Source organism: Meriones unguiculatus, assembly GCF_030254825.1.
Source record: "Meriones unguiculatus strain TT.TT164.6M chromosome X unlocalized genomic scaffold, Bangor_MerUng_6.1 ChrX_unordered_Scaffold_30, whole genome shotgun sequence".
NCBI lineage: Eukaryota > Metazoa > Chordata > Mammalia > Rodentia > Muridae > Meriones > Meriones unguiculatus.
In genome coordinates this window covers 8,388,990-8,412,666 of record NW_026843706.1, presented here as the reverse complement: position 1 = coordinate 8,412,666, position 23,677 = coordinate 8,388,990, and the positions used below count along the sequence as shown (strand labels likewise).

At 36.6% G+C, this 23,677-nt stretch overlaps 1 protein-coding gene across 4 annotated transcripts in view; it reads right to left on the bottom strand.

The window, feature by feature from the left end:
• Window positions 1-23,677, bottom strand: part of Il1rapl1 (interleukin 1 receptor accessory protein like 1) — a 1,800,273-nt gene that overhangs the window by 1,597,811 nt on the left and 178,785 nt on the right. For 2 of the 4 annotated variants that reach the window (XM_060376664.1, XM_060376667.1), the window contains one exon: window positions 19,976-20,092. The exons of the other annotated variants lie outside the window; for them this stretch is intronic. The gene's annotated coding sequence lies outside the window, so the exon portion shown is untranslated. The remainder of the gene's footprint in view (window positions 1-19,975; window positions 20,093-23,677) is intronic. 4 annotated transcript variants of the gene reach the window in all.

Below are 23,677 nucleotides of genomic sequence, written 5' to 3'. Positions count from 1 at the left end.
GCTGAGACCCAGAGCCAAACTTTGGAACGAGTGCAGGGAATCTTATGAAAGACAGAGGAAAGATGGAAAGACATTGAGGGGACAGGAGCTCCAAAAGGAGAGCAACAGAACCGAGAAATTTGGGCTCAGGGGTCTTTTCTGAGACTGATACTCCAACCAAGGACCATGCATGGAGATAACCCTAGAACCCCTGCAGATGTAGCCCATGGCAGCTCAATGTTCTAGTGAGTTCCCTAGTAATGAGAACAGGGGCTATCTGTGATATGAACTCAATGGCTGGCTTATTGATCACCTCCCCACGAGGGAGGGTACCCTTACCATGTCACAGAGGAAGACAATTCAGCCAGTCCTGATGAGACCTGATACACTGTAATCAGATGGACGTGGAGGAAGACCTCCGCTATGGGTGGACTTGGAGAGGGGCATGGGAGGAGATGAGAGCTGGAGAGAGGGATTGGGAGGAAAATAGGGAGAACACAACAGCTGGGATAAAAAAGTGAATAAATTGTAATGAAAATATGACAATGCAGACACTCCTGATGAGATCTGATAGACTAGGATCAGATGGAAGGGAAGGAGGACATCACCTATCAGTGGCATGGGGGAAGGTCTTTGGTGGGGAAGATGGAGAGAAGGGGGGATTTGGAGGGAAAGAGGAAGGGAGCTACAGGTGGGATTCAAAGTGAATAAACTGAAATTAATAAAAATAAAAGATATCTTAAAAATAAACAAATTAAAAAATTGTAACAAAAAATAAAACTTGCTCACTTAAAAACAGATTACTTTAAATATTCAGGGGATGTTTTTGTTTCATATGAATTTGAGAATTTTATATTTCTATGTAAAATGTTAAATTTTGATAGGGTGTGTATCAAATCTGCAGATCTCTAGTTAATATGGATGTTTTAACATTAAAAATATTCTAATTTATAAATAAAACACCTAAAGTTCTTAATTTCTAATATATAAATAAAACAACTAAATCAATAAAAAGGGAAGTACTGATGGGGCCCTAGACTTTTATTCTTGAACTCTTAACTATTAATTGACTCTGGGTGAAGAGAATTCACTGTCTTTAATTGTGTACCCACTGAAAAACTCCTAGTCACCAACAGATAGTGCCAAATCCATGATCATACAAATAGCCCTAGATAATCTTAGTGGGTCACTGAACATAACAAATATTCCCAAATATATGAGAAAGAGATTAGTAGGAAAGAGTGAACTTTGACAAGTATGGTAAAGAAGCAAAGGATGAAAGTGATTGCTATGTATTTCATACATGTGTGAAACTCCTTAAAGTAAATTTAAATAATAGTAAAGTAACATTTTATACTTAAATCTCCATATTATAAAATGTAAGTGAATGAGAGAGTCTAAATGTTATTATATAATTCTTTTCTGCAACTCTTCAACTCAGATTAAAACTTTTTTCTTTTTTAATTAAATTTTTATATTTTATATTAATTACAGTTCATTCACTGTGTATCCCAGCTGTAGCCCCCTCCCTTATTCTCTCTCAAACCCACCTACCTTCCTTATCTCCTCCCATGCCCCTCTACAAGTCCACAGATAAGGGAGGTCCTCCTCCCTTTCCATCTGACCCTAGTTTATCAGGTCTCATCAGGACTTGTTGCATTGTCTTCCTCTGTGGCCTAGCAAATCTGCTCTCCCCTCAGGGTGGGTGGTCAAAAAGGCAGCCACTGAGTTCATGTCAGAGACAGTCTCTGTTCCCATTACTAGAGAACACACATGGATACTGAGCTGCCATGGGCTACATAGTAGGAGTTCTAGGTTATATCCACGAAAGGTCCTTGGTTGGAGGATCAGTCTCAGAAAAGACACCTGGGCCCAGATATTTTGGTTCTGTTGATCTCCTTGTGGAGCTTCTGTCCTTTCCAGGTCCCACTATCTCCCCTTCTTTCATAGGATTCCCTGTATTCTGCCCAAAGTTTGGTTAAGAGTCTCAGCATCTGCTTTGATACACTTCTTGGTAAACTCTTTCAGAGGCCCTCTGTGGCAGGCTCCTGTCTAGTTTCCTGTTTTCTCTTTCTTCCAAAATCTATCCCATTCGTCTTTTTGAGTGAGGACTGATCATCTTACCCAGGCACTTTCTTCATTCTTAGTTTCTTTAGGTGTACAGATCTATTATGTTTATCAAATTTTATAGGTCTAGTATCCACTTATAAGTGAGTAAATACTGTGTGTGTCATTCTGCTTCTGGGACACCTCACTTAGGATAATCTATTGTAGATCCTACCATTTGCCTGCAAATTTCATGATTTCGTTGTTTTTAATTGCTGAGTAGTATTCCATTGTGTGAATTTACCACAATTTCTGTATCATTCTTCCATTGAGGGACATTTGGGTTGTTTCCAGGTTCTGGCTATTACGAAAAAGGCTGCTATGAACATGGTCAAACAAATGTCCTTGTTGAGTACTTGAGCTTATTTTGGAAATGTTCCTAGGAGTGGCATAGCTGAGTCTTGAGGAAGCACTTTTCCTAATTGTCTGCGAAAGCACAAGATTGTTTTCCAAAGTGGTTGTGCAAGTTTACATTCCCACCAACAATACTTGTAGAAACAAGGACATTAGAAGTATGGCAGATTCAGTAATCTTTCCAAGTCCCCTGAATTTCTTTAGAAATCCCAACTTTTCTTTGTTAGACATTTCATTACAATAAATTAATGGCATACTTTTCAAGTAAAGAATGCAACAATGGAGGCTGTGAGCAGAAATTTGTAAGTGGAATTGCTCTTATTTAATTAACAAATGAAAGTAATAGTAATCTATGGTATTCACAGCTTACATCACTGTATGCACTTAATGTAACATTTGCATTAATGGACAAACTTCACCATATTTGTAGGTGAAGGTAAAATCCAACAGAATCCCCTTTATTCACTTGCTCATACTTTTTAAGTGCCTATTACATAAAAACGATTGATCAGACTAGAAAATGAAATGGCCCTAGAGAAAAAAAATCACATGTATTAGGAGAAGGCAGGGAAAAAGAAAAATATGTGCATATGTCCCTTTATAATACTATGTTCTATATGCTCTTCTACAGTTTTCGACACATAATAGGACAGAAATGCATAAAAAACTCACAGAGACTGTGATAGCTGCAGAAGACCTGTATAGATTCAAGCCAGATAATAACCCAACACAGAGAAGGGTAAATTTGTACAGAATCCTACCCCTTGCCAAGAAAGTTATTCACAAGTGAGCAAATAAGTGACATATGCTGAGAAAGGAAAAATCAAGTTTCTTTAATTAGTAACACTGGGTATATCAATCATATTCGATGGAAGGACACATGCTCAGGAGAAGTTGGCCAACACATAGCAGCTCTGTGTCTTTCAGTGGCTGTTTCATTTATTAAGAGAGAAAAATTCATGTATTTAAACCTGAGACTCATAATCAAACCTTCGGCAGAGTACAGGGAATCATATGAAAGAAGGGGGAGTTAGTATGACCTGGAGAGGACAGGAGTTCCACAAGGACCAAATATGTCTGAGCACAGGGGTCTTCTAGGAGACTGTATCTCTAACCAAGGACCATGTATGGATATAACCTAGAACCCCTGCTTGGATGTAGCCCATGGTAGCTCAGTATCCAAGGGGTCCCTAGTAAGAGGAACAGGGACTATTTCTGACATGAACTCAATGGCTGGGTCTTTGCTTCTCTCCCCTGCCCCCAAGGGAGGAGCAGCCCTGCTAGGCCACAGAAGAGGACATTGCAGCCAGTCCTGAAGATACCTGATAAGCTAGGATCAGATGAAAGGGGAGCAGCCCCCCCCTCCATCAGTGGACTTGGGAATGGGTGTGGAGAAGATGAGGAAGGGAAAGTGGGATTCGGAGGGAATGAGGGAAAGGGCTACAGCTAGGATACAAAGTTAATAAACTGTAAATAATATTAAAACATAAAAATTTAATTAAAAGAGTGTAGGTAGAGGGAAGGATATGGGAGAAAAGCAGAAAATAATTTGGCAAAGTTACACTATAAGAAATTCTCAAATAATAAATAAAATCAATAGAAAATTCAATACCTCAAAGGTTTTGTGAGTGTGTGTGTGTCTGTGTGTGAAGCTAATATATGAGAGAAATAGATGCAATGGGGTAAGGGAAGAGGAAGGGAAAATGAGGAAATATGAAGATGAAATGTTTCAGGCTGTGACTAACTTCTTTAACTTGACTGTAGTGAAAGCTAAAAAGATATACAAAAGTATCAAAATCTCTCTGATTGTGCAATTCTGAATGTGTAAAATTTTGTGCATGTCAATTAGATCTCAGAAAACTATTAAAAATAAATGAAATTTTAATTATAAAAAATAAAAGATATATTAAATTAATAAATTACGTATGTTTTTTTAAAAATTTTGAACAATATAAGGAAGAAGAGAAATGACAGAAGTGTCAGTGGAAGGATGGAAAGGTAAAGATTGAAAATCATAGGTAAAGCCATATTAGAAGATAACATTTGGGTGCAGGCCTTAAAAAGGAAATGAAATAATAAGAATATGTAAGACAAAATTGTCTTATGCAATGGAACATCATGCTTTCTAGTGGCTGAATTTTAGAATATATCAAGAACAGGGAAAGAATGCTCTGCCTAGAGGTTTATGAATAATGAGTATAGTAGTAGGAAATTACATAAGAAAAACAATGGAAGGCATATCCTAAAAATTTATATAAGACGGTGTAAAGACTTTAGGTTTCATACTAAGAGCATTTTAGATCAACTGCTGAGATTTGTAGAGAGGAATGACAGGTTTTTACTGAAATTTGGCTTCTGTGTTTATTACACATCAGAAAGGGAGAAGAGCAGAGCAAGGTTGAGCAACTGCCACTGCAAATTCAAGGAAGAAATGGTAGTTATCTAGTATAGGGTGATATCAGTATATATAGTAGGAAGCACTAGTCATCTGAGTTTACTGTGAAGCTCAAAACAAAACAAAAAAGTTAGGGTTATTTGTCATAGAGTATGACAGAAACAAAACATGAAGGACAAATCTGGACTATCTGTTCAGAAAGCTAGAAGTGTGATATCAAACCAACTGTTAAAAACAAAGACGTGTAGAAACACTTCAGAGTGTAATAACAGCCCTATAGTTTCAGGTTTTCTTAACCTAATAGTGTGTTACATGTGAATATGTTAAGTAACATTTGTGTAAGGCTGAGAATCTGGCTTGCTTCCATGTATGTGGACCTATCTGCATTGCCTACGTGGCACGCCTGGGTTGGCTACCCAGAGGCTATTTAAGCTGTGGGCTGGCTTTCCCCAGGGTCAGATGATTGTTCAAGGTTCCTGAATAAACTGCATTGAAAAAAACATCAAGATAGTGAATGATTATACAGAATATACAAAGAATCATATATTTTTTAGACAAATGTGAAGAATATAGTAATATAAAAAAAAAAGAATTTAGCAGTACAAGTTAAGGAACCAGGAAAGGAGTTAGAAAAAAAATAATAGCTAGCCAATCTTCAGCAAGCAATCTTCAATACCACAGGGTTTGATGACACTACTAAAGATTCAAGGTGACAACAGTATGGAATGAGTTTGACTTTTTCTGGTACTCAGATAAGCTCTCTTAGCAGATATATAGCTATGAGAGATGACTGAGAAGGAACAGTTGAACATGGAGGACTTAAACAACCAAAGATTCTATCTAGTAAGTCTGTGGTAAGAGGTAACTCATAGGTCAAAGTAAAACCAAAGCAAACAACATCTAAAGACTTGTTTCTTGATTGGGATTAACAATGTGGAGATTACTGGGATTCTTTTCTAGGAGAAATTACTTTTAGAAACAATGGTTTCTAAAACCTAGACTAGGCTATGTTTAAGACAAGCAATGAGAAGCTAGGCTTATCATTACACACCTTTTAAACCAGCACTTGGGAGGTAGAACATGGTGTATGTCTATGAGTTTAAATGCAGCCTGATCTACATGGTGAGTTCTACGACAGCCAGAGCTACATAGTGAGACCCTGTCTCAAGAAGAGAAGGTGGAGGAGGAAAAACAGAAGGAGAAAAAGAGGAGGAGGAAGACAAGAGAAAATGAATACCAACTGCTCTTTATTATTATTATTATTATTATTATTATTATTATTATTTTCTTTTTTTCTCTCTTTATTTGCCTCCACTTATGGGGCTAATTCTTTGAGAGATTTGTTTGCTTCCTCTTTATGTGCCTCTAATAACTGGATAAGCATAGCTTTAAAGTCCTTTTCGTGTGTTTCCGATAAACTGCAGTATCCATTTATTTTGGGAGTTGCTGGTGAAGCGATAGTGTCCTGATTTTTGTTGGATGTGTTCTTACGCCAACCTCTAGCCATGTGCTTATCAGTAACCTTCACTGTTCATTCATGTATTCTGCAGTTTAGACTGATACTGTCTTTCTCTGGTGTCTAGAGAATTTTTCGGGAAGATGAGAGAGGTCCAGTGGTTTTGGCGTGTGTGTTGGTGTTTCAGCTGTACCTGGGGGAGGAAGGTCAGCAGGAAAAGAAGGACAAATGCAGGCGAGTGTGTGTGTATATTTACAAGTGTGCCTTGAAGGACAGGGTGCTAGAAAATGTAGGAGCCTGGAGTGTGTGGGGGGGTGCCTTGCAGGCACCAAAGGGATTGCAGGAGCTGAAGGCATCACAAGCACTGGTGGTGATCACAGGTGAAATTTGCTTGTGCACATTCCCTGAATACCTCAGTGGCCTACAGGCTACGGGTATTCAGCTTTGACTGAGCTCCAGGAATTATTTGCCTGAACTCCACTGGTAGACCCACAGAGCAGGGGCTTCAATACTGAGAACACTGTCCCAAGAATCCCTCTGATCTCCACAGTGGGTGTGTGGTTGGGAGGGGTCTGATGTCTGGTTTCTATCTTAGATGGACCCGGGATCTGGGGCACTGTAGGTTCTTGAAGGCACACTTACTCTCTAGCAGGTCAAGTCAGAAAGCACAGGGGTACCCCCTTTACTCTATTCTTCTTTAGTATTATTTTTTAAAGAGTTAAAATAAACTGGAAGGAGAGCTGGGGACATAGTTTAGTGGGTAAATTGCTGTCATTATATTCCCATGAATTATACCTTGTGAGGAAAAAAAAAAAAAACAGTGATGGCAGCAATCATTTGAAATCACAGCAGTGTGGAGTTACAGATAGATAGAATACCCAGAATATGTGAGACAGTTAGTTCACCCAAATCATCATGACATTAGCTCATCCCACATCTCAGGGAAACACGCTACTTCAAAGACAATGCATTAAAAAATACTCTCACTGTTCACCTCTGGCCTCTACAGATCTGTACACTTTCCTTCACAGACGCCTGTACCTACACTCACACAACTCCTACACAGAAACAATCAATCAATAAAGTGAAAATGTTTTATGAGTTTAAGAATAGGAATTTGTTTGATATATTTATTTGTAGGTGTATGGTTAGGAAATAATTATAGTTAGGACTATAATAATGCTAAGAAACTGTCTCCTGCTGTTTTTCTAATCATCTATGTGATCATACATTTACAATTGTAGCAAATAAAATACATATAATAAATTACTTCAAGTCTGGAAAAATATGAATTGTTACTAATGATTGATACTATGTGATACTCTCAGAAAGGAGCCTAGCATAATTGTCATCAGAGAAGCTTCATCCAGAAACCAACGAAAACAGATGCAGAGACCCACAGTCAAACACTACCTCAAAGCTCAGTGAATCTTGCAGAAAAGGAGTAAGAATTGTAAGAGTCAGAGAGGCCAAAGACACCAAGAGAACATTGTCGACAGAATCAACTAAGCTGGGATCATAGGGGCTCACGGAGACTGAACCAACAATGAGGGAGTCTGCATGAGACTGCAATAGATTCTCTGCTATGCATTTTACAGTTGTGCAGCTTGATGTTTTTGTGGGGTACCTAACAAAGGGAATGAGGACCATCTCTGATTCTTTTTCTTGCTTTTGTGACACTTTTCCTCCTACTGGGTTGCCTCATCATGCCTTAAATATGAGAGTTTGTGCCTGGTATTATTGCAACATGATATGCCAAGATTGGTTGATATTCCTGGGAGGCCTGCACTTTTCTTAAGGGAAATGGAGAAGCAGTGGATATGAAGGAGAGGGGAGGTTGGCAAGGGAGATTTCAGTTAGGATGTAATGTATGAGAGAATAATAAAAAAAATTAAAGTAGTAGAATAGGAAGAATGAGAACCAGAGTCTCTCAGATGACTCTAGGTTGTGTGAAGTTGGTAATGAACACTCATCACACCACACTCAGTACAATGCTGCATGTGCAATTCTGGGAATGTGCAGAAAGAATATGTTGCAATAAAGGGATTAAGAGGGGGTTATATAAAAAGGGAAATTAGCAACGATTATTTTGTAGGTAAGATAAGTGAGAAATAGACACAGAGGGCTTATTTACTTACAGAGATACAAAAGAGCAGAGTTAGGATTCAATCCAGCACAATTTAGCTCCAGAATGTGTATGTGGTGAGACTTGATAGGCTTGAGTCAGATGGAAGGGGAGGAGGACCAACCCTATCAGTGGACTGGGGACAGGCGTGTGAGCAGAAGAGGGTGGAGGGGTAAGATTGGAAGGGGATGAGGGAGGGGGCCACAGCCGGCATACAAAATGAATAAATTGTAATAAATAAAAAAATAATTAATTTTAAAAAGAATCTACTGTCCACACTCTAATTTACAACAGTGGTAAAGAAAATAAAATATCTAGTTATAAGCTTAACCAAGAAAATGAAGGGCCACTACAGTGCAAAAACAAGAATACCAAAAAATCCAAAAGTCCGCCCATGCTCATAGATTGGTAGAATTAACAATGTAAAACTAGTCATTTTACTGAAAGCTATTTACAGATTCATTGTAATCCCAATGAAAATCCCCATCTCATTCTTCACAGAAATATAGGGGAAAACTCTCCTAAAATTCATATGTAAACACAAAAGGCCCACTACAGACAAATCCAATCCTGAACAAAAGTAATAACATTGGAGTGATTTCTATTTCCTATTATAAGATACAATATAGAGTCATAGTAAAGGAAACAAATAAAAAATATGATACTGGCACTAAGCAGGCATGTATACCAATATAAAAAAAATCCAAGACCCAAACATGAACATATGTAACTTTTGTCAATAAGTATTTGACAAAGATGTCAAAAAACATATTATGAAGAAAAGAAAGTATCTTCAGTAAATGCAGCCAAGAAAACTGGATATTCACATGCAGAAAAATGAAATTAGACCTATATCTACTACCTCACACAAAAATGAATATTAAATTTAGCAAAAAAAAAAAACTAATCTTGAAACCCAAAAACCTTAAACATTTAGAAGAAATCATATACAGTACCTTACAGAATATAGGTGTTGGGAATGACTTCTTGAAGAATAATTTATTTTGAAAACTAAGGCCAAAAATTGGCAAGTAGGTATTCATGAAACTAAAAAGCTTTTATACAGATAAAAAAAAAACAAACTGAATAAAGAAGAAATCTACAAAATGGGAGAGAATCTTTGCCAGCTATACATCTGACAGAGGATTAATACAGAATCTATAAAGAATTTCAACAATAAAATGTCAATAGAACAACTGAGTCTTTCAGAGGCCCTCTGCAAAGTGCAGGGAACCTTATGAAAGAGAAAGAAGAACAAATTGGAGAGGACAGGAGCTTCATAAGAAGAGTAACAGAACCAAAAAAATCTGGGCTCAGGACTCTTTTCTGAGTCCAACCAAGGACCATTAATGGATATAACCTAGAACCCCTGCTCAAAAGTAGCCCATGGCAGCTCAGTATCCAAGGTGTTCCCTGGTAAGGGGAACAGGGGCTGTCTCTGACATGAACTCGGTGGTTGGCTCTTTGATCACCTCTCACTGAATGGGAAGCAGCCTTACCAGGCCATACAGGAAGACAATGCAGCCAGTCCTGGTGAGACCTGATAGGCTAGGGTCAGATGGAAGGAGAGGAGGACCTCCCCTATCAGTGGATTGGGGGAGGAGCAAGGGAGGAAAAGACAGAGGGAGGAAGAAAGAGGTTGGTTGGGGATGATGGGGGGCTATAGCTTGGATACAAAGTGAATTATATATATATATATATATAACATTATACATAATGAGAGGGTTTTATAAAGGAATAGATAAGTGTATAAGCATACATAGATGCATGTAAAACCTATTAATAAAAAAGATGCCATGATTTGAGTGAAAGAAAAGAAAAGTATATGAAAGGGTTTGGAAGGAGGAAAAGGAAAAGAAAACTGATATGATTATATTACAATCTCAAAAATAAAAGGGAATCCACTATTGAGCTTAATTATGAAACAACTTATAAATGCAAATGAATTATCAGAAATGAAGTTTAAACTCTTTAGAGTATCAAAATACCCCAGTTACCTGAACTAATAAACCAGTCTAAAAACTATCATTCCATTCCATAATTTGAAGGCTGTTGTTTCTTCCTTCCTTCCTTCCTTCCTTCCTTTCTTTCTTTCTTTCTTTCTTTCTTTCTTTCTTTCTTTCTTTCTTTCTTTCTTTCTTTCTTTCTTTCTTTCTTTCTCTCTTTCTCTCTTTCTTTCTCTCTCTCTTTCTTTCTTTCTTTCTCTCTTTCTTTCTTTCTCCCTCTCTCTCTTTCTTATGATTTTTATTTTTTATATTAATCACAAATTATTTAATTTGTATCTCAGCTGTAGCTCCATCTTTCATTCCCTTCTAATCCCACTCTCACTCCCTTATCTCCCTCCTCCCTGACCTTTTCCAAGTCCACTGATGGGGGAGGTCCTCCCCTTCCATCTGACCCTAGCTTATCAGGTATCTTCAGGACTGACTGCAATGTCCCTCTCTGTGGCCTAGCAAAGCTGATTTTCCCTCGGGGTGGGGGTGGGGGTTAAGAGGTCAAAGAGCCAGCGATTGAGTTCATGTCAGAAATAGTCCTTGTTCTCCTTACTAGAGAACCTACTTGGATACTGAGCTACTGTGGGCTACATACAAGCAGGGGTTCTAGGTTATATCCATACATGGTCCTTGGTTGGAGAAACAGTCTCATAGAAGACCCTTATGCCCTAATATATTTGCTCTTTGTGGAGTTCCTGTCCTCTCCTGGTCATACTAACTCCCTCTTCTATGATTCTCTGCACTCTGCACAAGGTTTAGTTATGAGTCTCAGCATCTGCTTTGATACAGTGTGTGTCTTTCTGCTCCTGATAACTCACTCAGGATGATCTTTTCTAGATCCCACCGTTTGCCTGCAAATTTGATGATTTCCTTGTTTTTAATTGCTGAGTAGTATTCCACTGTATAAAAGTACCACAATTTCAGTATCTATTCCTCTGTTGATGGAACATCTGTGTTGTTTCCAGGTTCTGGCTATTATGAATAAATCTACTATAAATATGGTTGAGCAAATGTCCTTGTTGTGTACTTGAGCATCTTTTGAATATATGCTTAGAAGTGGAATAGCTGGATCTTGAGGAAGCACTATTCCTAATTGTCTGAGAATGCACCAGATTGATTTTCAAAGTGGCTGTACAAGTTTACATTCCTACCAGCAAAGGAGGAGTGTTCCCCTTCCTCCACAACCTCTCCAGCATAGTTATGTATGTCAAAGGAGTTACCAGAGTATAAAAGTATGAATGGCTACATTCATGTATTGAAAAGCAATAAAATTAAACCTCATTTAGAAAATTCTTGAATTTAGAATATTCTTCCAATTGTCCACTTGAAGTTGCTAGACAACAACAGTGCAAATTAAAATTCTACATATGGATAACAATTTTGCTAAAAGTAACATTTTAAACAAATTTAATGTAGAAATATGATTTCTTCTTATTTGCTAATTTACTAATACCATCATAATGAATTTAGAATGGTTTGATTATTCAGAACAACTTGCTCTTAAAGAAACTTAGTCCTAGGCCCCTTGAGCTATTTTTCCCCAAGTCCAACATCTGGTTGTTGCGAAAGATCTTTTTTTTTTTTTTTAAAGTAGGTCAGCCTTTGCCTTAAACCTCTTAACCAGTCTTGCCATTTTTCCCCTGCTTCAGACTCCAGTTCCATATGATTATCTTCAGGGCTCTGGTTACCTCATCTCTGCTGTAATGTTGCTTTGATTCTTGCCCCACTTTTCTGGGCTTAACTTCTGAATAGGACCTTTATCATCATCTTCCACTTTTTTCTCATGCTGCTCCTGAGTCTCATTCAACAATTTCCTTTGACAGCTTTTCTTGAGAAATTTTATTTTCCTTGACATCTTTCTCAAAAAATCCTTTTATTAAGAGAATTGTCTGAGATTAGGCAGTAGATACACAGGAAAAGGGATAAAAGCACATAGACATGAAATATTCATGTTAAAAAACAAAATTTCTATGGTATTTTCATTACCTCAACTTTCTACTTAACAACCTCTACTCTCCCACTCTCTTTATAACACACTTCTCCTGCTTACTCCTGCTCCACACCCCACCCCCTTTCAGTGAACCTTCACATCTTGGTCTGAAATAAATAAGTCATAAATTTTGGCTTTTTCACATCATTCAATTTCATTCTATTGTCTTGGCTTTTAACTTATCTCTCAGTGTTAGGCACTCTTCAGAAAAGAAAGAATTGTAATAATAAAAAATAATAATAATAATAAATAATAAAAAAGCACTTCCTCATTGTTATTTTTCCCTTCTCAATTTCATCTTCAAATTGGGGGAGAAGTTAAGAAGGCATGGAAAACTGATTTTACTATCACTGAAGAAAATGGAAAAATACTAGCCAGCAATGAGTCATTGTCTTTTAAAGACAAGCCTATTGATTTTTAACATCTAGGCTAACTAACTCACTTTGTGAGACCATTTCAGTATATAATGTAAAACAACTGTCTGTCTCAATTAGATTGTTTTCTTTTTAACTCATAAGAAACTAAAAGGAAAGAGAGCATAAGTGAATGTGACATTCTCTTAAAAGATTATATTTCATATAGTCATTATACACAATTAAAATTTTAGAGTTGCCAATCCTATTTTGAGGCCTCTTATTATGAGTATATCATTATGGCTTCACCTTCCTAGTATTTTATAAGTAATATACCAATTAATCTTTCTAATAATGAACATTCTTAGATCTTAGTCATTTCCTATTTGTCACTTTGCCAGCTCTTAAATTGAACTCAGGGGCCCTAAGATCAATTCCACTTAAACCAATGTGTAAGGCTGGGCACATTCATTAATTAGTGTCAAATTTACACTTCTGTAATTGAGACTAATTATTTGTTTAGTTTAAGGAAGTTATTAAGTGTCCATTAAAGTCATCCATCACAGGCATGACCATGGTTTCAAAGTTCACATGTATGCTTAAGTGTCAAGCCTAGAACTCTACAGCAAGAAAATTTTCAGAGAAAACTGTCACATGTTTGGTTTTTTTTTTTTTTTAACATGTGGAGAACACAGTAGTCAATCAAGAAACAGTGGCTAAAAAGTTTAGGAAGGGGAGTTAAAATCCAAGGTAGGTTGGATTTAATCACTACAAACCACATACATAGAGAGAAGCAATATGTATTAATGAAAAAACAAATACTATGGAATGACAACATGCTCTTGACATAAGCATCACAAATTCCAGTTTAAGAAGTATAATTCATTGTATAAGAAATGGAAAAAAATCATGTCTGTTATTTGTTTTACTTATAAGGTAGCTGGACAAAGACATAGAAGTTATTAAATAAATCTTTATTTTATCAATGATTCTGTAGAAAATGTGGCCAAACATTTGATTGGCATTACTCTGAAATTCTCCTCTGAATACAACAGGTAAAATCCCAGTAAAAGAAAAGAGAATCTTTCATTACTTAAATATGAAGGATTCTATGTTCATTATAACTGCATGTGATATAACAAATATAGAAGAAAACTATATTAAAGAACTAATAATTATGATCACCTACATTCGCCAGGTCAATATGTGCTGATTAAGTTAAGCAGGCAAATTTTCAGTCATAAAAGCCATCATTGTTTTGCCTCCATCATGAAGTTCTCAAAGTACTAGCTGATGCAGCCATATAAAGTTAAGCAAATGGATTCACTTTCAGAAGCGGCAGGATTTTACTGATTTTAGAAATGCCTCCATGATTATAAAAGTAATCCCTTACATTTATAATTGATACAAATGAGAAAAAAATTAGTGCAAACTACTACCAGATAAATTGAAGTCATGATTAGATAGGATTTCTTGGAGAAGAAGTTATTTAATGGAAGAAAATGATGCTAAAGAATCAGAGTTAGTCATTGTATGTTAACTATATTAGAATAGCATGTTGTGTTTTATATATTTAAAATTCACATCTCTTATGTGAGTTACAGCATATTCTCCCAAAGAAAAAGTCCCTCATTTTATTTTCTTGAGGTAAAATCAAATGTTTATTTCACCAAATGTCACATCAGAAAATTTGGTCAAAATAATATATAAACTTTTAAGAAAAACTTACCACACATTTACATTGGTATTTATTAAGTTATTTTTAAAAGTTTTATCAATTAATATTAATGGAAATTTTATAAAACACACCTTAAATTTTCTCTTGTTCTTTAATTTTACTTTTTATCCTTCCTTCCTTCCTTCCTTCCTTCCTTCCTTCCTTCCTTCCTTCCTTCCTTCTTTGCTTCCTTCCTTCTTTTTATTCTTTCTTGAAAGAGACACCTATATATATCATGCTGACCTCAAATTAATTCTGTAGGCAAGAGTTACCATGTACTCCTGATCCTCTTGACTCCATTCCCAGAATGCTAAGATTTAAGACATGCACTCCCAAGCATGGTTTTTAATTTTAAATCCCCTACATTAATAAACATACTAAAATGGCATATCAGACTTATTTGTTTAATACTCTTAAGATTTATTGTTTTAGGACTATTTCTAACAGGATCTCAAGGTCAGGCTCCTTGATTCCCCCCCCCCCCCAGGGGAGGAGCAGTCCTGTTAGGTAACAGAGGAGGACTCTACAGCCAGCCCTGAAGATACCTGATAAAACAGGGTCAAATGAAAGGGGAGGAGGTCCTTCCCTATCAGTGGACTTGGAAAGGGGCAGGGAGGAGACCAGGGAGGGAATGTGGGGTTGGGGAGGGAAAGAGGGAGTGGGATACAGCGGGGACACAGAGTTAACAAAATGTAACTAAAAAGAAAAATAAAATTAAAAAAAAGATTTATTGTTTTATTCTATGTGTATGAATGTTTTTTTTTTCTGCATCTATATATATATGTACCATGAGTATGTCTGGACTGCTCGAGTGTCATAAAAGGTGGTTGAATCCCCTGGAACTAGAGTTATGTATAGTTATGTGCAGCTATGTGGGGGCTGAAAATTAAATCTGGGTCCTCTGTAAAAATCAAAGTCCACTGAGTCAACTCTCTATCCCTGAAGGTTCATAAAATTATGAAGAATCAAAATACATAGGGAGCTGCATGACTTAGGGGTAATATGAAGTGACTCGAAAAGATGTTTCAGCAGGTAAAAGGAACATAAACTCAAAGTTGAATGACCTGAATTCAATTTCTGGAACCTACTTGGTAAAAGGAAAGAACTAATTTCCACAAGTTAGTGTCTAACCTACACTTGAACACAAATGCTCACGTGTAGTATATTGCACATACCAAATAAATGAGTGAATGAATAAGTTTATGGAATGAATAAATTTTATGTAATAAGTGTTTCACATTAACTGAGAGGCACTAAAGACAACATGAATAATGTGCTCCCCAAAGTATGGGTTAGTGGAAAAATACAGACATTTAAAAGAACCTGAAGGTTCCAATCATCTCCCCTAGGAAAAAAGTCAATGAAATGATTTGTAATTATATTCTGCTATACTCATATTAGTGCCTAGCCCAATCAGGTCATCAAAGGGACTTGTCCATCAAATGATGGGAACAAATGCAGAGACTCACAGACAAACACTAGGTGGAGCTAGCGGAATTCCACAGAAGAGGGATAAAAGGGATTGTTGGAGCCAAAGGGGTCAAGTACAACACTGGAACTTGGCCCACACAGAATCAACTAAGCTGAACTCAAAGTGGCTCATAGAGATTAAACCGACAATCAGGGAGTGTGTATGGGTCTGAGCTAGGTCATCTGCAGATATCTTATGGTTGTATACCTTGATATTCTTCTCGGACTCCTAACAATGGGACTTAGGGTGTCCCTGATCCTTTCACCTGTACTTGGGACTCTTTCCCAGCTTTGATATGGATGGTTTGTTCTCAGTCTTATTGTGTTCGGCCATGTTTTGTGGATGATATTGGGAGCCTACTCTCCCTCTCCCACCTTTTAAAAGAGAAATGGAGGAGGAGTGGATCTGGGGAGAGGAGAGGTAGGAGAATGGATTGGGAAGAGTGATGAGAAGGGAAACTGGTAAGCATGTAATGTATGAGAGAAGAGTAAGTTGGTAAAACAAATAAAAATAAAGTAAAATAAACGAACCTGGAAGTTAACTTTAAACTAATTATATACAACTAGCTATAGTGAAAAAATATAACAATTACAGACAAAATACTCTATCAAATCTGAGGATCATGTTATAAGAGCAAAAATAACAGTTTTGTGTCACATAGAAAGCAAGGACATCTCATAAAAAATGTGATTCTGAGAAACATGTAAGCTTCAATATTTGCAGTGTACAAACAGCCATTTCATGATATGTGAAAAGATATAATACAAAAAAAAATTAAGATCAGTGCATTGAACCTTGAACAAAAGGTTATTTAACTCTGATAATAATATTAAATGAAGTACTTGGTAATTATTCATGAATATGAAAACTGTATTTGAAATTTTCATTGTCATATTGAAGTATGCAATTATCTACTATTCACATCATTCATTGACTTATTAAATCAACTGTGACATGTTTACAAGAGGTCAATTATGTTTTTGCTCTGTCATGAATCACTAGCTTACTTACCTGAAGAAACAAAGTGCTACAAAACTTACATTCAACAGGTAAGATGCCAAAGCTGAAGAAATGTAAGGTTGGACTTCTGATATAGATATTGATATGGATATGATAGATGATATAAACACAGGTGGATACACAGATAGACTGATAGATACATAAATATATAGATATCTTTGAGTTGGGAATGGGAGAGAGTAGAATATTTTTTATTTTTCTCCATAATGGTTTTCTTTTATGCTTTTAGAGAAGAGGCAAATTAAAGACTAAGAAAACTTGACTGATACATACTTCAAGGAAGTCCATAAACAATTGAGAATATTCTTGTTTTCCTGTAAGCAATAGAGTAACGTTAAGCTCTGACATGATTCTGGGTGTCACTAAGACAACTCCCTTACGTGAACCAAATATATTTTTTCAAACTCTGATTTTGAAAACTACATATTTTTAGAATAAACTTACGAAACACAATTACTGAAAATAAGCAATAAAATTGTCTACTAGGCTAATAAGTAGTTGTCTTTTACATGTTTGACTTTCAAAGAACCTGTGCACTTGTATATGATGTAATCACAACTTGTGCCTTATTTAAACGACCCTTTGACGATTTGAAAAACAAATACTTTGAGCTATGGCTCAGGGTTATTTATTTATTTATTTATTTTTGCCATGACTGTCCTCAAATTAAAAAGTTATAACTTCCACATGCTAGCTTATTTTAGTTTAGTAGTTTCCAAGCTCTGTATATGCAAACTGTGTCACAAATTCCCTATTAGAAATTGAGGAATTGAGTTAAATGAGAATTGAGTTAAAGGCTCTAAAACCTTTCAGAGATATCATTACCTCCTTTATTTGTCGGACTTCCTGTGATTATGACATGTCTTTTCTTCAAGAGTGGGAGAAAATAACCTCAGTGTCTTAATGAGGAAAAGAAAGAAGTAAAAGAGGGAAAGAGGATAGGGGATGTGATGAAGGACGAAAAGGATGGCTGAAAGAAAGGAAAAAAATGAAAGAAAGTGTATAGGGTATTTGTTTTTCTGAACCTCGGTTACACTCTGATAAAATGTCATCCAGTTTCATTTATTTATTTTTTTTCTCATTAGCTTCATAGCACATCTTTTTCTTTGCAGTTACATAAATAGTCATTGTATTTCATTTTTGTTACCCATTCACCTGTTGATGGACATCTTTTACTTCCTGGTTTTACTTCCTGACCATTGTGAAAAGCGCCATGATAAATCTGAATGTATATTTCTTTTGTACAATGTACAGTGGTATTGCAAAGTTCCTCAAATGCAGATCTTAGCTGCAGTTACATAAACATATCTAGGTGGCTGTAAATGCAGGTAATGCTAGAAAAGAGGCCATGAAACTGGGCAGGGAATAGAGGTTCACTAGAGTTAGAGACAATAGAATAAAGTGGAGTATGTTATACCTGGAAAGAAGGGGTAGAGTGGAGAAACTGTGGGCAAGGAGATGAGGAAGGAACAGTGTAAATAGGAAAGAGAATCAACCAAAATGAAAGACACATGAAAGTCCCATATGGAAACCTGTTTTTTTGTAAATTAATTTTTAAGAAAAGAAAATAGGATGGAAGGAGTGGGGAAGAAGCAGGGGGAAAAGAAAGAAAGTATTTAGAAAAGTCACTGGCTTATGTGTGTTGAGATTTCTCATCCTTAAGAAAAAATAAAAAAACTATGGAAAGTGATCCTTCTGTAAGATGCATGTCTTAAAAGCATACTACAACTCATTCATTAATTGATTTATTGTTTTTTTTTTAAACTGCTATATTGTCAGGCCCTCTCCTAGGATCACATGAAGTAATGAGATTTTTTAAATCCATAAAGTCTTCAGAAGTCAGATGTCCAAAATAAAAACAAGGTAACAGCTTTTAAAGGTGGAAAAGAATTTTGATCTCCAACAAGACTCTGTGGTAGTAGAGTGCTACTCTGAGGTAGCAGACTGGAAACATACATACTTTTAGGTCAGATACTCAGCAGTCCATAGCAACTGAGGCATTATTGATGATGCTCATTGCAAAAAAGAAAAAAGTCTTAGTCATGACTACAGAAGTTTATGTATTGACTACTTACATCTTCTCAACTTGCTAGTATGAGCATTCATTTTTTAGTTTTTCCACAACTCATGTATTATGTTTCAAATTATGTTTACAGATGTGAAAAATATGAAACTAGAAGAGAAAGTGAGTATCTCTTGCCTTTGTCACATTGCATAACAAATTATTAACATGCAATAAATACTTGGATTACAAACAAATAAACCTTTAGTTAACAAAAATCAAAATCATATACAAGAATGAGGCAAACAGGTGAAATAACACACAAAATATAAAAGGCTGGACAAAGGTTATTCAAGTAAATGGACACAGAAAAAAGCTGGAGTAACTATCCTAATATCTAATAACATAGACTTTCAACCAAAATTAACCAGAAAAGATGAGGAGGGGCACTTCATTCTCATCAAAGGAAAAATCCACCAAGAGGACATCACAATCCTGAACATCTATGTCCCAAATTCAACAGCACCTGCATTTGTAAATGAAACATTATTAAAGCTCAACTCACAAATAGATCCCAACACATTAATAGTGGGAGACTTCAATGTTCCACTCTCACCAAGGGACAGATCATCAAGACAAAAGCTAAATAGGGAAATAATGACACTTACAGAGGTTGTGAATCAAATGAACCTAATAGATGTCTCCAGAACATTTCACTCAAACTCAAAAGAACATCCTATCTTCTGAGCATCCCACAGAACCTTCTCTAAAATTGACCATATTGTCAGTCACAAAGCAAGCCTCAGGAGACAGAAGAAGAGTGAAATAATCCCTTATATCCTACGAGACCACCATAGCACAAAACTAGACCATAAAAACAACAGAAATAAGAAAAAGCTCACACATCCATGGAAACTAAACAACTTTCTACTCATCGACAGCTGATTCAGGGAAGAAATAAAAAAGAAATTAGAGACTTCCTAAAATTCAATGAATATAAAGGCATAACTTACCAAAATTTAATGGACACACTGAAAGCAGTGAGAAGAGGAAAGTTCATAACAATAAGTGCCTTCAGAAAGAGGTTTGAGACTTCTCACAAAAGCAACTTGGTGGCTCACCTGAAAGACCTAGAAAAAAAAAAAAGAAGAAGCAGACACACCTAAGAGGAGTAGACAGCTGGAAATAATCAAACTCAGGGCTGAAATCCATCAATTAGAAAAAATAAAACAATTCAAAGAATCAATGAAACCAAGAGCTGGTTCTTTGAGAAAATCGACAAGATAGACAAACCCTTAGCCAAACTAAAAGGCAAAGAGAAACTGTCCAAATCAGCAAAATCAGAAATTAAAAGGGGGACAAAATGACAGACACTGAAGAAATTCAAAGAATCATTAGATCTTACTTCAAAAGCCTATATACCACAATATTTGAAAATGTAAATGAAATGGACAATTTTCTTGATAGATTCAATTTACCCTCTAAACAAAGCTCAAGTAATAGATTAAACAGTCTTATATCCCCCAAGGAAATAGAAGATGTCATCAAAAGTCTCCCTTCCAAAAAAGCCCAGGCCCTGATGGTTTCAGCAGAGATATCTACGAGACCTTCAAAGAAGAGATAATGCCAATACTCTTCAAACTATTCCACAATATAGAAACAGAAAGAACATTAGCAACCTCATTTTATGGAGCAACAGTCACCATGATACCTAAAACACAAAGACCCCCAAAAGGGAGAATTTCAGACCTTTCTCTCCAATGAACATTGACACAAAAATACTCAATAAAACAAAGGCAAACCGAATCAAAAAACACATAAAAGGTATCATCCACCATGACCAAGTAGACTTAATCCCGGGCATGCAGGAGTGGTTCAATATACAGAAATCCATCAATGTAATTTAGCATATAAACAAACTGAAGGAGAAAAACCACATGTTAATCTCCGCTGCCAAAAATAAACAAAAAACATTTGACAAAATCCAACACTCATTTGTGTTTAAAGTCTTAGAGAGATCAGTGACACAAGGCACAAACCCAAACATAGTAAAGCAATATACAGCAAGCCTATAGCCAACATCAAAATAAATGGAGAGAAATTTAAATCAATTCCACTGAAATCAGGGACAAGCTGAGCCTGCCCACTGTCTCCATATCTCTTCAACATAGTATGTGAAAATCTAGCTAGAGTAAGAAGACACCTGATGGAGATAAAGGGAATACAAATTGGAAAGGAAGAAGTCAAAGTATCACTATTCTAAGACGATATAATAGTATACATGAATCACCTCAAAAATTCTACCAGAGAACTCCTTCAGCTGATAAATGCCTCCAGCAAAGTAGCTAGATACAAAACTAACTCAAAAAAAAAAAAATCAGTAGCCCTTCTGACAAAAGGGCTGAGTAATAAATTAGGGAAGCAACACCCTTTACAGTAGCCACAAATAACATAAAGTACCTTGGTGTGATTCTAACCAAGCATGTGAACAACCTGAGAAATTGAAGAAGATATCAGAAGATGGAAAGATCTTCCATGCTCATGGGTTGGTAGGATTAACTTAGTGAAAATGGCCATGCTACCAAATCCATCTGCAGATTCAATGCAATTCCCCCCAAAATACCAACACAGTTCTTTACTGAACTTGAAAGAACAATTCTTAGTTTCATATGGAAAAAGAAATAAAAACAGAATTGCTAAAACAATCCCATACAATAAAAGATCTTCTGAAGGTAGCTCCATACTGATCTCAAGCTCTACGTTAGAGCAACAGTAATAAAAACTGCATGGTAATGGCATAGAAATAGAATGGTTGATCAGTATAAGCAAATAGAAGACCCAGAAATAAACCCACACACCTACGGATACTGATTTTTGACAAAGAAGCCAAAACAATACAATGGAAAAAAGATAGCATCTTCAACAAATGGTGCTGGTCTAACTGGATGTGTACAAGCAGAAAAATGCAAATTGATCCATATTTATCACCCTGCACAAATGCAAAGTCTAAGTGGATCAAAGACCTCACCATAAAACCAGACACATTAAACCTGTTAGAAGAAAAATTGGGAAAGATCCTTGAATTCATTGGCATAGGAGACAACTTCCTGAGCAGAACAGAATTTATGCAGAGGCAATTGAAAATTGTTGATGACTGGCTTGCTCTACCAGAATTACTCAGCCAGCTTTCTTAAAGAAGCCAAGAACCACCAGGCCAGGAGTTGCCCCAACCACAATAGGCTTAAATGTCTTCCCATCAATCACTAATTAAGAAAATGCCTTTCAGACAGATATTATGGAGGCATTTTCGCTATTGATGTTCCTCCCTTTCAGATAACTCCAGCTTGTGTCAAGTTGACATAAAACTAGACAGCACAAAAGTTAAAGAGGTAGATATGAAGCGAAGGCTGAGATACAATGTGGGCCCAAGTGGGGATGTTTTTGTTTGTTTGTTTGTTTGTTTGTTTAGTAAAATTAGTTTCTATGTGCCTTGTTCTACACCTCTGGTTTCAAAACCAGGGTTTTATTCCCAGATTCACTTTCTCTCTGAACTTTGTTATTTTCAGTCACTCATGGAAAAAATGAAACTATTGTATTTGCAGGAAAATAAAAGAGAAACTCAGGATTTTTCTCGTTTTATGGATCTTAGACTCCACCACCTGAAGTCCTGTGTGTGTCAGAGAGAGGGAGAGGGAGAGGGAGAGAGATAGATAGATAGAGAGAGAGAGAGAGAGAGAGAGAGAGAGAGAGAAGGGGGGTGAAGATGAAATTAATGAACCATGAGATGAAAATAAGTGATATTAGGAGGGAAAATTGGTAATAGAATTCATGTGATATGAAAGCAGAAAGGGGTTGAGTATTGGGAAGGAAGATGACCATCAAGAAAGTAATAAGGGTGATGCAGCCATGATCATTCAGGCCTTTACAGCCATTGAAGCAGGACATTCTCCCCAAGCATGGTTGGATACCATAAAAAGCTAAAATGATACGCTCAGGATGTGAGGCTAAGCACTGCACTCAGGGTCAGCCGCTTTGGACCCAGAGAAGAGCATGTCTGATTGCATGCGGGTTGATGCCCCAGGTCCCGCCTCTGAGAAAAAGGTATCGGACGGGTCTGATGCTCTTTGGGTGGATGACACCTAAATGAACATCTGTACAAAGTCCCACTTTATTTCTAATATCAGAGATCAGACCTCTACTCTTGCCTGATGCGTCTAAAACAAAAAGGGGGAACTGTAGAGAGCTGCGGAATGCTATGCCTTAAAGATGGAGCTGGTTTCCGCCTTCCACCTTCCCGATGGTGAGTGCTCTCTATCACGAACAATTCCACATTTGGCTAAGGCTGAGGATCTGGCTTGCTTCCATGTATGTGGACCTATCTGCATTGCCCCCGTGGCACGCCTGGGTTGGCTACCCAGAGGCTATTTAAGCTGTGGGCTGGCTTTCCCCGGGGTCCGAGGATTGTTCAAGGTTCCTGAATAAACTGCATTGAAAAAAAAATAAAAAAAAAATAAAAGGAAACCAGAAAAAAAAAAAAAAAAAAGAAAGTAATAAGGACAGGGTAGAGGAGTGGGCAGGAAGGATAAATAAAAACATAGTATATATGAAAATGTCATAATAAAACAAACTATTTTGTGTGCTTGTTAGAAATAGTAATTTAAGAATTGTACAAAAAATAAAACAGAACATGAAGTTGGGAATGGTGTGTATTTGGG